The sequence below is a fragment of the Hippocampus bargibanti genome, unplaced genomic scaffold (genome assembly GCF_051943395.1).
Source record: "Hippocampus bargibanti isolate YZ-2025 unplaced genomic scaffold, ASM5194339v1 Contig00140, whole genome shotgun sequence".
In the NCBI taxonomy this organism is placed as follows: domain Eukaryota; kingdom Metazoa; phylum Chordata; class Actinopteri; order Syngnathiformes; family Syngnathidae; genus Hippocampus; species Hippocampus bargibanti.
Window position 1 is genome coordinate 119,626 of NW_028297001.1, and position 14,032 is coordinate 133,657.

The 14,032-nt window shown below is 45.1% G+C and overlaps 3 pseudogenes; all 3 read left to right on the plus strand.

Moving 5' to 3' along the window:
• The first annotated feature begins 1,379 nt into the window (after positions 1-1,379).
• LOC148881252 (5S ribosomal RNA) lies at positions 1,380-1,498 on the plus strand (annotated as a pseudogene).
• A 1,139-nt stretch (positions 1,499-2,637) lies between these two features.
• Positions 2,638-2,756, plus strand: LOC148881253 (5S ribosomal RNA; annotated as a pseudogene).
• Positions 2,757-12,726: 9,970 nt separating this feature from the next.
• On the plus strand, positions 12,727-12,845 carry LOC148881254 (5S ribosomal RNA; annotated as a pseudogene).
• Positions 12,846-14,032: the final 1,187 nt, after the last annotated feature.

Consider the following 14,032-nt stretch of genomic DNA (forward strand, 5'->3'; position numbering starts at 1 on the left):
TGTTTAGCTTAGTACGTTTTATGTTATATTGTGTTTAATTCAGTACATATTATGTTATTGCATGTTTAATTTAGTCTACATGGATCTATGAAGTTTATTAGTTGAATCGTTGTGAAAGCAGGATGTAACAAGTATCAAGTTTCAGTCTAAATGTTCTCTCAACAAAGTTGTCCGTAGCTGATTGGACAACAGATCTCTGCTGTGTGACTTCCAATACTTACACGCGGCTGGTAAAGTACCTCCTGCCTTAAAAGGACAAAGGAGCTCGTCGTCTTAAAATCGCCATTACTGGACAGAGAATTAACCGCTGCGGGAGGAGGGGCGAGCTGTGAATCGGGGAATTATAGTTTGGGAGTCAGATGTCAAAGGGGGGGGGATCTGCGCGCGGGGTCCACTCCACCACTTCCTCTAACGGCTGCTCTCTCTTTTCCCCCCACTCACTCTTCCCCCCCTTGCTGTTTATAGAGGACCAGATGTGTTTTTACACATCGAGGCAGAATAATCCTAAAGTTCTTTTGAATCGTAGGTGGTCTACCGAATGATTTCTAGTGCCCCTCGTTCCCTCAGATCCTCTTCCTCCCTACACCTCTGTGTGCCCCTCACTGCCTGTCTCAGCAAGATGGGTGACAGAGCCCTCAGCTGCTCTGCCCCCAATTTTTGGAAGTCACTTCCTCCGAACTTTCATAACATCGATTCTCTTCCCACCTTCAAGTCCCATCTCAAAACCCAGCTATTTAAAATTGCATTTTCTGTGTGTAGCTCTCTCTCCTGTTTCTATTTATAATTGTATTTTATTTATTGCAATCTATTTGTGATTGTATTTTATTTATTATAGTACCTCTGCTTGTCTGTGACTGTAAAGTGTCTTTGAGAGCTTTGAAAGGCGCTTAAAATGTTATGTATAATTATGATTATTATGTGTTGAAATGGTTGATCACGAGATCAGTGTCGCTGTGTGATTACGTCAGCAGAGGACGTCAAGGACCAGACGGAGAGGAATCATACTAATACATTTATTTTCTAAGCGCCTTTCAAAACTCTCAAGGCCACTTTACAGTCATGGGATAAGACTGTTTTTTTTTTGTGCGAGTGAACAGAGGCAACCATTCGCGCCAGCGTTCACTCTACCCGGAATGAATGGACGAAACGGATTGTATTGGAAGTCAAAGAAAAGTTACCCACGTTAACGCATCAGCTGGACTCACATGCGCCTTATTTGACAACACGACACAAATAACCCCTTCAAGGGTACTATTCATCGATTCAAGCCTGTATTTGGAAAACAAAATCCCAATCATCCGAGAAGAACGAACACCATGAGCAAAGAAAGACGCTCTCCCTGCAACACTATAAAGAGGGATTTTCTGGCACAGTCCCTTGCTTACGGCCATACTACCCTCAGAACGCCTGATCTCATCCGATATTTTAAGCTAAGCAGGATCGGGCCTGGTTAGTACTTGAATGGGAGACCGCCTGGGAATACCAGGTGCTGTAAGCTTTTTTTTTTTGCAGCCACCCCAAACACTGTGGGCCGAGAAATGGTCTCTCCTGTTCGCGATCTGATTTCACTTTTCATTTCACGATCACCCCCGACGCGATTTTAAACGGCTTCCCACACGTTGATTTTCCTCTTGAGTCGCTGCGTGTAACGATATGGCTTTCCGGCAGAGGGAGCTGTCCGCATGGGGGACCGTCATGACAGTACTCGTACGCGAAGCAGAACTGGGCTTCTGTGTGCTGGACAGCTTCTTTTACTCCCCTTTCAAACCATCTATTTTCCTTTCGCTACAATTTTAACCTCATTGTCGTCAAATGAGCGGTAGATAGCTTTGAGGTGCATATGTACTGCAGATTGAGGCCCAGTAGTATTATCCCAGCGGTGTTGCTAAAGTATTTTTTTTTCGAGAATTTGTTTAGTCTCCCCAATGTTTTGCTCTTTATAACTTTCATTTTTCCACTGTATTGAATAAACTACATTACTTTGTTTTTCATTTGACAGCCTATCTTTTGGATGCACTCATTTTTGCCTTCAAGTGTTTATCGGTTTGAAATAAGTAGGAATTTTGTGTTGCCAAAGGACTCTGTAGTTTTTCAGAAACCCCTGCAATGTAAGGGAATGCTACTCCTCTCCTTTTAGTATCTTCAGAATTTTGGGTTTAATTCCCTATCCTTTTCTTTTGACATTTATTATGATTACTCTCCATCTGGTCCTTGACGCCCTTCGCTGACGTAATCACACAGCGATACAGATCTCGTGATCAACCGTTTCACCACTTAATATTCATAGTTATACATAACATTTTAAGCGCCTTTCAAAGCTCTAAAGGCCACTTTACGGGATAAGAACGGTTTTTGTGCGAGTGAACAGAGGCAACCATTCGCGCCAGCGTTCACTCTACCCGGAATGAATGGACGAAACGGATTGCATTGGAAGTCAAAGAAAAGTTACCCACGTTAACGCATCAGCTGGACTCACATGCGCCTTATTTGACAACACGACACAAATAACACCTTCATCGATTCAAGCCTGTATTTGGAAAACCAAATAACCATCATCGGACAAGAACGAACACCATGAGCAAAGAAAGACGCTCTCCCTGCAACACTATAAAGAGGGATTTTCTGGCACATTCCCTCGCTTATGGCCATTCAACCCTGAGAACGCCCGATCTCGTCCGATCTCGGATGCTAAGCAGGGTCAGGCCTGGTTAGTACTTGGATGGGAGACCGCCTGGGAATACCAGGTGCAGTAAGCTTTTTTTTTTTTTTGCAGCCACCCCAAACTCCCGAGAAATGGGCCGAGATATGGTCTTTCCCGTTCGCCATCCGATTCCACTTTTCATTTCATGATCACCCCCGACGCGATTTTAAACGGCTTCCCACACGTTGATTTTACTCTTGAGTCGCTGCATTTATCGATATGGCTTTCCGGCAGAGTGAGCTGTCCGCATGGGGGACCGTCATGACAGTACTCGTACGCGAAGCAGAACTGGGCTACTGCGTGCTGGACAGCTTCTTTTACTCCACTTTCAAACCATCTATTTTCCTTTCGCTACAATTTTAATTTTAATGAGCGGTAGATAGCTTTGTGGTGCATATGTACTGCAGATTGAGGCCCAGTAGTATAATCCCAGCGGTGTTGATATATATTTTTTTTGAAAATTTGTTTAGACTCCCCAATGTTTTGCTCTTTATAATTTTCATTTTTCCAATGTATTGAATAAACTACATTACTTTGTTTTTCATTTGACAGCCTATCTTTTGAATGCACTCATTTTTTGCCTTCAAGTGTTTATCGGTTTGAAATAAGTAGGATTTTTTTGTTGCCAAAGGACTCTGTAGTGTTTCTATCTGCCTATCTGTCTATCTGTCTATCTTGTCTATCTAGTCTATCTAGTCTATATGTCTATCTGTCTATCTAGTCAACTGTCTATCTAGTCTATCTGTCTATCTAGTCTATCTGTCTATCTCTCTATCTATCTATCCCTCTCTCTCTCTCTCTCTCTCTCTCTCTCTCTCTCTCTCTCTCTCTCTCTCTCTGTCTCTCTAACTCTCTCTCTCTCTATCTCTCTCTATCTCTCTCTCTCTCTCTCTCTCTCTATATATATATATATATATATATATATATATATATATATATATATATATATATCTCTACCTCTACCTTCTCTATCTCTCTACCTCTCTCTATCTCTACCTCTAAATCTCTCTCTCTCTCTCTCTATCTCTATCTCTATTTCTATCTCTCTCTATATATATATATATCTCTTTATCTCTCTCTCTCTCTATCTCTCTTTCTCTATCTCTCTCTTTCTCTATCTCTAAATCTATCTCCCTATCTCTCTCTCTCTATCTCTACCTCGACCTCTACCCTGTCTATCTCTCTCCCTCTCTCTATCTCTACTTCTACCTCTAAATTTCTATCTCTCTATCTCTCTCTCTAGCTCTATTTATCTCTATCTCTATTTCTCTCTCTCTCTCTATCTCTACCTACCTCTCTACCTACCCCTCAATCTCTCTACCTCTGTCTCTACCTCTACCCTCTACCTCTCTCTATCTCTACCTCTACCTCTCTATATCTATCTCTATCTCTCTATCTCTCTATCTGTCTTTCTCTCTCTATCTATCTTTACATCTCTCCCTATATCTCTCTCACTACTGACGATGGCACACTACAGACGATGTGTGTCATCTACGATGTCCCAAATTCACAACCTCCCATTCCTGAGGCACAGCTCCCACACCACTCTCAACATCAAGGCTAATCTCATGTGAGGACCATCCATTGGCACAAATGGACAGAATAACATCACGTCCAGTGTTTCATGATTCTTAGTATCTGGATGCTATCCAGTGACTGCTGTGAAAGGACAGCTGACAACATAGGAAAGTCTGTGTGACAGCTTGGAGAGACAGCTGACAGGAGGGAATAGACCCCACTGGGGCTGTCATGGGCTAGCTACCCATGGTGGCAGTCACCAACGCTGGTGCAGTTTGTTGGAGGCACCCGCTAAATGCTACAGAAAGAATACAAAGAAAGATACCCCGAGAGCCTGCGAGAGTGGGGGCGCAAGATGGCTCAATGACTGACAACACGGTTACCGACCCAGGAACGAACCTGACTATGAGCAAGAACATGGCACATGAGACAACGGCAGCAGGATACTCACTCAAGGTGTGCGTCCGTGGCTGGGCAAAAGTAACATGAGCTATCGGGTTAAAGATCCACCAAGGGAAGAGACAGTGCTTGGGATAGCATCAAGATGGCGCGCCCCTGTGTGGCTGCCTCCACAGCAGCTCTCTCCCTTTCTTGTCTACTTTTTCACTTCTTTACTTTTCCGTTTTTGTTTTGCCTAATCTCGTTCCATAAACCTACGGAGAGGAGATGGGCATCTTTTCTTTTGCTCATCGCCATTATTTTTTACTTTTTCATCGCTCCTGTGAACGGGGAATCCACGCGCACGCGGAATCCCATTGTTTACAGTCGAGACCAGCTACTAGCGTGGCGGGCTAATAGCGGACTAGCGGCCGCCGCACCAGACATCCCCGATGAATTGAAGAGGAGGAAACGAGGATGTCGGGGCGGGAAAGATCGCCGCAAAAGAACGAGGAAATACCGACACGTTCTCCCGTCCGTCATCATGGGGAACGTGAGATCGCTCCCAAATAAAATGGACGAGCTGGCGGCGCTAACGCGACATCAGAGGGAGTACCGGGAAGCCAGCTTGCTACTCGTCACGGAGACATGGCTTTCGGCAATCACTCCGGACGCCCACGCAGAGTTGGAGGGCTTCCAACTCGTACGAGCGGACAGAAATGAAGGCAGCGGTAAGCAGAAAGGAGGGGGGATTGCTGTATTTGTGAATGACAAATGGTGCAATCCTGGGCACATCACGGTGAAGGAAAAACTTTGCACTCGGGACATCGAGCTGCTAGCCGTTAGCCTCCGGCCGCATTACCTGCCACGGGAATTCTCACACGTTATAGCCGTGACGACGTACATTCCCCCTACGGCAAATGGCGGCGCTGCCTCCGATGCCCTCATATCTGTTGTAAACAAGCTGCAAACCCAGTCCCCCAACGCCTTGTTTATCATCTCAGGGGACTTCAATCACATTTCCCTGAAATTCTCCCTCCCAACATTCACACAGTATGTAACTTGTGCCACCAGAGACAATAACATATTGGACCTATTTTATTCAAACGCCAAGGATGCATACAAACCCTCCCCCCTCCCCCCTCTCGGAAGAGCAGACCACAATATGGTTTATCTCCAGCCTGTGTACAAACCCCTTGTCCAGGGGCAACCAGCTGTGACCCGCACGATCAAAAGATGGTCCACAGAAGCTGAAGAAGCTCTGCGGGACTGTTTTGATTCAACCAGGTGGGAGCTCTTTACTGAGATTCATGGGGAAGACATTGACTCACTCACCAACACCATCACAGACTACATTAACTTTTGTGAACAAAACACCGTACCCACCAGGACTGTGCGGTGTTTTGCCAACAACAAACCATGGATTAATCCCGACATAAAAGTCCTCCTGAAGGAGAAGAAAAGGGCTTTTGTGTCGGGCAACAGAGAGGAACTGAAGGCCGTGCAGATCCAACTGAGGAGGAAGATCAGAGAGGGGAAGAAGGCCTACAGGATGAAAATGGAGGAGCAGCTGCAAGCCAGCAATGTCGCTGGTGTCTGGAAGGGCCTGAAAAACATCTCAGGCCACAAAAGCCCAGTGACATTGAACGAAAAAGACAAGGACTGGGCAGATGAACTCAACCGCTTTTTCAATCGGTTTGACAAGACGCCAGCCGCCCCCGGCCCACCGTCAACTTCACCTGTAGCTGCATCTGCACCAACTCTCACTGTGGCCTTACCCTCCCTGCCCCCTCTCACGACCAGCTTTCCACAACCAACATCTGCCCTCCCAACCATTGCCACACCCTCAGCCGCCACTCTGCCTCCTGGTTCCTGCCTGTCTGTCACAACTGCGCAGGTGAGGAACCAACTGAGGAGGATGCAGGTGAGGAAGGCAGCAGGTCCGGATGATATCAGTTCCCGACTCCTCAAGACCTGCTCCGACCAGCTGTGTGTCATTGTCCAGCACTTGTTCAACCTGAGCCTGAAGCTGGGCAGAGTTCCACAGCTGTGGAAAACGTCATGCCTGGTCCCAGTGCCCAAGATTGCCAACCCCAAAGAGCTCAACAGCTGCAGACCGGTGGCGCTGACGTCTCACCTGATGAAGACGCTGGAGAGACTCGTCCTCGCCCACCTGCGACCGCTGGCATGCTCATCGCTGGACCCGCTACAGTTTGCCTACCAGCCCAGCATTGGTGTGGAGGATGCCATCATCTACCTCCTCCATACGGCGTTGCTGCACCTGGAGAATGCTGGGAGCACGGTGAGGATCACATTCTTTGATTTCTCCAGTGCCTTCAACACCATCCAGCCAAGTCTACTGGGGGACAAGCTGCGGCATGCCGGAGTCGACCATCACCTCACATCCTGGATTACAGATTACCTCACAAACAGGCCACAGTACGTGAGAGTAAAGAACTGTGAGTCGGGTAGGCTTCTCTGCAGCACCGGGGCGCCGCAGGGAACAGTCCTGGCTCCATTCCTCTTCACCCTCTACACCTCGGACTTCAATTACAACACCCCAACCTGCCACCTTCAGAAGTTCTCTGACGACTCAGCTATTGTCGGCCTCATTACAGAGGGAGACGATAGGGAGTACAGGGGACTGACAAAGGACTTTGTGGACTGGTGCCAGCAGAATCACCTCCAGATCAACACCGGGAAAACCAAGGAGCTGGTGGTGGACTTCTGCAGGAAACAATCCTCACCTGCACCATTGAACATCCAGGGTTCGGACATTGAGAGGGTGACCTCCTACAAGTACCTGGGTGTTACTCTCAACAATAAACTGGACTGGATAACAAACACGGATGCCCTAATCAAAAAGGGACAGAGTCGCCTCTTCCTCCTCAGGAAACTGAGGTCTTTTGGAGTTCAGGGGTCACTCCTAAAGACTTTCTATGACTCTGTGGTGGCATCAGCCATCCACTATGGCACTGTCTGCTGGTCAGGCAGCATCACCACCCGGGACAGAAAAAGACTGGAGCGCTTTGTCGAGCGGGCCAGTTCTGTCGTGGGCTGCTCGCTGGACTCTCTAGAGGAGGTGGGCAACAGACGGACGCTAGCTAAACTAAAAGCTATGACGGACAGCCCCTCCCACCCCCTCCTGCCCATCCTGACAGCTCTGGGTAGCTCCTTTAGCCAGAGACTATTACACCCGCGCTGCAAGAAGGAGAGGTACCGCCGCTCGTTCCTACCGACTGCTGTCAGGCTTCACAATTCCCAATGATCACATGTGAAAAAAAAAAAAAAAAAACTGGACACTTGTAAATATGGGTTGTTGCAATATATCTAAATGCATTTCTTGATTCTGCACTATGTACAGTCTTGTTTATAGAACGATTTTTGCACATCTACATTTGCACAGTATACAGTTGACATTTTTATTTTGTTATGCTTAGAATATCTTGTTTTCTATCCTTTCACTCCCACCCCAACCCCATCCCTCTTCAATTGCTGCTGTGGACTGCAAATTTCCCCATTGCGGGACGAATAAAGGTATTCTGATTCTGATTCTGATTCTTGTTAGGCTTACTTGTTAGGGTTACTTGTCAGGGTTAGGGTTACTTGCTGGGGTACATGCTGGGGTTATTTGTTAGGGTGACTTGTCAGGGTTAGGGTTACTTGTTAGGGTTAGGGTTCCTTGTTAGGGTTACTTTCTGGGGTTACTTGTTAGGCTTACTTGTTAGGGTTACTTGTCAGGGTTAGGGTTACTTGCTGGGGTACATGTTGGGGTTATTTGTTAGGGTGATTTGTCAGGGTTAGGGTTACTTCTTAGGGTTAGGCTTACTTGCTGGGGTTACTTGTTAGGGTTATTTGTTAGGGTTAGGATTACTTTCTGGGTTTACTTGTTAGGGTTACTTGTTAGGGTTAACGTTACTTGTTAGGGCTAGGGTTACTTTATGCGGTTACTTGTTAGGGTTAAGGTTACTTTCTCGGGTTACTTGTCAGGGTGAGGGTTACTTGCTGGGGTTACTTGTTAGGGTTACTTGTCAGGGTTAGGGTTACTTGTTAGGGTTAGGGTTACTTGTTAGGGTTACTTGTCAGGGTTATGGTTACTTGTTAGGATTAGGGTTACTAGTCAGGTTTAAGGTTACTTTCTGGGTCTACTTGTTAGGGTTACTTGTTAGGTTTAGGGTTACTTTCTGGGGTTACTTGTTAGGGTTACTTTTCAGGGTTAGGGTTACTTGTTAGGGTTTTGGTTACTTGTCAGGGTTAAGGTTACTTTCTGGGGTTACTTGTTCGGGTCACTTGTTAGAGATACTTGTTAGGGTTACTTGTACGGGTCACTTGTCAGGTACACTTGACAGGGTACTGTCATATTCTATGATATATATGATAATATATTCTCCTCTGTGTCCCTCAGCAACTTTTCCACAAGCTTCAACTGGTCCAGAATTCTTCAGAATGTCGTCTACTTGAAACAAAAACTGAATTAAATAGGCAAGCAAATTAGACTGAGTGAGCAAATAAATAAGACAGCGGACAAATGAATAGACAGAAGCCGAACTACAGTGAATTTGTAAAATTATCAGCGTTGAAATTGTGCCACCTTGTTTTCAAGAGTACTGTTTTTGTTTTCAAGAGTACGCAGTCATGACGGTCCCCTATGCGGGGGACCGTCATGACTGTGTGCTGGACAGCTTCTTTTACTCCCCTTTCAAACCATCTATTTTCCTTTCGCTACAATTTTAACCTCATTGTCGTCAAATGAACGGTAGCTAGCTTTGAGGTGCATATGTACTGCAGATTGAGGCCCAGTAGTATTATCCCAGCGGTGTTGATAAAGTTTTTTTTTTTAGAATTTGTTTAGTCTCCCCAATGTTTTGCTCTTTATAATTTTCATTTTTCCAATTGTGATGTCACGAGAGGCTGTGTCCTGGAGGGCAAATACATCCCCCTAAGATGGCTCCACCCAGAGAGAGTCTTGGCCCCACCTGGTGGAAGGCAGCAATTAAACCCACACACCTGCAGCTGATTAGGGCTTGATTGGAAAGCAGGGCTCTTAAGGCAGAGAGCCTCTGAGTGTGCAGCTTGGGGAAAGACAAGCTCGATTGCTGTGCTCTGTGGAGAAGTTGATTGCTGCGTGGAACTCATTGCCAGTTGGGACCACACGACTGGACACTAAATTTGAACCTAGCTAAGGTGGCTAGGCTACATGACGAGGACGTCAAGAGGGGTGAGGCCTAGAGACTCTTGTAAAGAACCCCGTCTTCAGTTTTACCTCAGAAGAGACTTTATTTGGATTTAAGTAGCAGAAGAGACTTTATTTGGATTTAAGTATCAGAAGAGACTTTATTTTGACAAGTATTGGAAGAGACACTATTCGAACCTTTGTTGCTTGTGAATTCCACCTGGAACCCTTGATTAAAACCTTTTGTTTGTATCCAAACCTGTCGTCCATTGCACTTCTTGTCCCGTCCCGCTGAGAGCTAGCCTCTCATGATATCACACAATGTATTGAATAAACTACATTACTTTGTTTTTCATTTGACAGCCTATCTTTTGGATGCACTCATTTTTGCCTTCAGGTGTTTATCGGTTTGAAATAAGTAGGAATTTTGTGTTGCCAGAGGACTCTGTAGTTTTTCAGAAAGCCCTGCAATGTAAGGTAATGCTCTTCCTCTCCTTTTAGTATCTTCAGAATTTTGGGTTTAATTCCCTATCCTTTTCTTTTGACATTTGTTAAATGACCACTGAGGGCAACCACAGTTTGTGAGTGCTCTCCTGACATGTTTTGACTCCTTTTCTCTACTTTCGACGCTGGTTGGTATTAGCCCTATGCTGGAGGGTTCTGATAACTCATAGTTTTTGTTGTCGAGGGTGGTTGGATTCAAAAAGTAAGTATTGGTCAGTGTGTGTGGCCTTCCTAAAGATTTCTGCTTTTAGCGCTCTGTCCTCTTTTATAATTACTTTACACTCCAAAAAGGCTAGTTGGGTCTCTTTAATTTCCTCGCGAGTATATTTAATATTGATGTCTACCAAGTGCAGGTGATTTTTGAAGGATTGAATTTCTTCTTTTTTAATTATCACGAAAGTGTCCTCCACATATCTAAACCAGTGCCTCGGTTTTGTATCCGGGAAGGATGTGAGAGCCTGTTTCTCCATTTTTTTCATGGCCAGATTGTCCACTATGGGTTAAACTGGTGAGCCCAAAGCACAACTATGAATTTGTTTGTAAAAAAAAAAATTGCCCGGAATTTAAAATACGTAAAATTCAGGCAAGTAATCACGTAATAAAGTAATCAGTTTAGCCTCAGGGTATAATCCTCTGCTCTCTCCAACCTGAGAGCAGTGACCTATCATAGCAGAGGTCTGGCACCGACACCTCTGGACGTTAGGGATATACATATGTCGTACGGCGAGACAGCAAGGAAGTGGAAAGATGATAAAAGTTGCAGCCAGATGCAGGAAGGGTATTGTGAGCTCTCTTTATTTGAAGTTGTGGTTGATATCAGCTTTCAGCAGACCACAGGTAACACTGCTCTCCAGCTTGTCCTTTGTCCCTCTTCTTCCTCCCCGAAGTGACTGGCTCAGTCTAGTTTTAAAGGTGCTTCACCTGAGCTTCTGGCCAATCAGATCCCAGCGGCAATTGGCCATTCCCAGGTGGTTGCAATCACCTTCTCAATCAGTCTCAGTCAATTAGTGGTCGCCCAACTCTACTGTTTTGAATGGGGAGAAATGCGCACCTTTCTCCCATCCAAAATCCAGAACACACAAAATTATTTAACATTTCTTTTGGCATCATGACATCATACGGGGCCGAAACTACTAGCAAATTTTAGTTCGCTGACGAAGCCTCTTCGATGACAAACGAAACGTCCGACACCTTCAAAGAAGTACAGGTGACGGCTGAAGAAACCTTTTCATCGATGGACCACTCCTGTATGACTGGGAGCTGACACAGACGTACAAGCAGGTTGGATGAGGATCCGCCACCCCCTTGTTTTCTCCTACTTCCAGGTGCTGCTTACGGGGTTGTTTAAAAAAAAAGAGAGAACAGGGGTGGGTACGCAATGAATATTGAGATGTGCGTGTACATGCTGTTCTGTTTTGCCATACAAAGTTCAGCCCGTTACAGAGCATAGAGTAAGATCAGTTAAGATGGCAGATCAAGTTATTGCTTTCGAATGGATTGTTTCAAATATGAGCAATGTTTGTTTTTCCGATGCGATCCTTTGGCACATTCTTAGACATGAGCAGACCTTTCCACCACGAGGCAGAATAATCCTAAAGGTCTGTTGAATCGTTGGTGGTCTACCCAATGATTTCTAGTCCCCCTCGTTCCCTCAGATCTTCTTCCTCCCTCCACCTCTGTGTGTCCCTCACTCCCCCCGTCTCAGCAAGATGGGTGACAGAGCCCTCAGCTGCTCTACCCCCAAATTTTGGAAGTCACTTCCTCTGAACTTTCATAACATCGATTCTCTTCCCACCTTCAAGATCCATCTCAAAACCCAGCTATTTAATATAGCATTTTCTGTGTGTAGCTCTCTCTCCTGTTTCTATTTATAATTGTATTTTATTTATTGCAATCTATTTGTGATTGTATTTTATTTATTATAGAACCTCTGCTTGTCTGTGACAGTAAAGTGTCCTTTAGAGCTTTGAAAGGCGCTTAAAATGTTATGTATAATTATGAATATTATGTGGTGAAATGGTTGATCACGAGATCAGTGTCGCTGTGTGACAACGTCAGCAGAGGGCGTCAAGGATCAGACGGAGAGTCATCATAATAATACATTTAATTTCTAAGCGCCTTTCAAAACTCTCAAGGCCACTTTACAGTCACGGGATAAGAACGTTTTTTGTGCGAGTCAACAGAGGCAACCATTCGCGCCAGCGTTCACTCTACCCGGAATGAATGGACGAAACGGATTGCATTGGAAGTCAAAGAAAAGTTACCCACGTTAACGCATCAGCTGGACTCACATGCGCCTTATTTGACAACACGACATAAATAACACCTTCATCGATTCAAGCCAGTATTTGGAAAACCAAATAACCATCATCCGACAAGAACGAACACCATGAGCAAAGAAAGACGCTCTCCCTGCAACACTATAAACAGGGATTTTCTGACACATTCCTCTGCTTACGTCCATACTACCCTGAGAACGCCAGATCTCGTCTGATCTCGGAAGCTAAGCAGCGTCGGGCCTGGTTAGTACTAGGATGGGAGACCGCCTGGGAAAACCAGGTGCTGTAAGCTTTTTTTTTTTTTTTTTTTTTTGCAGCCACCCCAAACACTGTGGGCCGAGAAATGGTCTCTCCCGTTCGCGATCCGATTTCACTTTTCATTTCACGATCACCCCCGACGCGATTTTAAACGGCTTCCCACACGTTGATTTTACTCTTGAGTCGCTGCGTGTAACGATATGGCTTTCCGGCAGAGGGAGCTGTCCGCATGGGGGACCGTCATGACAGTAGTCGTACGCGAAGCAGAACTCGGCTTCTGCGTGCCGGACAGCTTCTTTTACTCCCCTTTCAAACCATCTATTTTCCTTTCGCTACAATTTTAACCTCATTGTCGTCAAATGAGCGGTAGATAGCTTTGATGTGCATATGTACTGCAGATTGAGGCCCAGTAGTATTATCCCAGCGGTGTTGATAAAGTATTTTTTTGGAAGAATTTGTTTAGTCTCCCCAATGTACGGAGCCCCTAAGGGGACATCGAAGAAAAAAAAAACTTTGCATTCTCTCGCAAAACTTTGCATTTCCTCGCAATACTTTGCATTCTCTCGCAAAGAATGCGAGATCTCGCAATCTTTTTTTTAAATGCGCGTTTATGTACTTCCGGGTCAGCTTGGCTCTGGTCGACGCTCGTGCACGCTGCTTATTGAGAGAAGACAACAACTTGGCGCATAATGGAAGAAGACTTGGAACACTTCTTGGAGTCAAGAAATGTCCCTCACGTGGACATTACACGTATGAAAAGCGACAAGGTGGGCATACAGCTACACAGTCTGATGTAATAAGCAAAACAAGAGAAAAGGACAGTTTTTTTCGAAGTAGCATTGGTAGTAGAAGGTCAATAAAGTGAAAGTGAAGCTAACATTTCTGTCTACTCTACCCGTACTGTTAATTGTATTTTAATAATGAGGTTATTAACACAATTTAAAATCGATATTACAGTTAGTAAATGTGCTGCCGCTACCTAATTTACTATTCTTGTGTAATATTGAATACAAATAACGATGACTGTATTTTCCCATCACTCATGTGAATACAGTGAGACCTCAACTTACAAACACCTTATCTTACAAACTTTTCGTCTTACAAACGTCAAATTTATGAAAATTAAACCTTATAATAAGCACTATTTTCATAATACACACCCACCACGGCTGGCGGAGTGATCTTCGGCGGAATCACACGACCGAACAGCACCAGAGGTTA